Raw genomic sequence first — 1,238 nt, 5'->3', positions numbered from 1 at the left:
ATATATTAATATTATATATTATTATACGTAAAAAAATAATTTAATTTTTCTCATGATAAATGTTATTCATGGTTGTAAAATAGTTTTTCGCGCTGGAATCAATTTGTCATCATCGTAATAAACAAATATATATCTCAGATAAGTAGTTACCATAATACCACCTTAATCAAAAAGTTCCCGAAATTATCACCAGGTGATGCTCTGAGTCAGCTGATTTGAGTTCTGTTTTTTTGGTTATGTTGCCACTATCTATCATTGACATTCCCACCAAATTTTATCACCATAGCTTGACATTTGTAAAAGTTACAAATGTCTTGAGTACATCTATCTCTGCACGTATTTTCGATTTTTTACGATTTTAAAAATGGAGTTGAATTTGTAACAACAAGTTTGTATTAAATTTTGCATTAAAAATGAATTCAATGGTGAATGATCAAAACCTTGGAAATGTTGAGAAACTGTTTCGACAGTGATACTTTAAAGAAAACAGCCGTTTATGGCATGAAAAAACCATTACGGAGAACGCGTTTTAACAGTCGAAAGGAGGTAATGGAAAAATCGAAGACGGCTCTGATGGCTATACCGACAATAGAGTTCCAGAAATGTTTCGAGAGCTGGATCAAGCGCTGGCATAAGTGCGTTGCAGTCGATGGGGAGTACTTTGAAGGGGACAATATCACTTTTGATGAATAAAATTTGTATTTTGAATTTTCTGAATGAATTCCGGGAACTTTTTGATCAAGATAGTATTCACATAAAATAAAAGATAAAGTATCTATGTGATTAAAAAATTAAGTATTATTGTTGTTATAAATAAGATCCATTTATTCGAAACATACTATACTAAAGATCCTTTGATTTGCGAGCGTTTTTAGAACGACTTCTTTTGCAGGGTAATGATTAGCTTTCTCCTAATTATTTATAATTAAATTTATAATTAAACAAAGGTTTATCGGATAAATCTGGTTTAATTCAATAAAGAATATAGACAACTCAATACAATGATCTTATCATTTCTATGATTAGAACCAAAGTCAACAGCGCGTCTGTCTTTTATATAAACAGCCGTCGTTAAGGAGTACCGAGATAGCAACGAGTTTAAGGCCCATATTTATAGTCATGTTTCTTCTTTTCTGTGTATTCTTCTTTCTGTGTATTTCTTGCACATATACTTCTTGAATTTCTTCCGAACCTATGTCTTTTATTTCCAATATTATGTCATTAGCTGTAATATAACA

Source organism: Atta colombica, unplaced genomic scaffold (assembly GCF_001594045.1).
Source record: "Atta colombica isolate Treedump-2 unplaced genomic scaffold, Acol1.0 scaffold3, whole genome shotgun sequence".
Taxonomy (NCBI): Eukaryota; Metazoa; Arthropoda; class Insecta; order Hymenoptera; family Formicidae; genus Atta; species Atta colombica.
Note: the sequence above shows the minus strand (reverse complement) of the source record.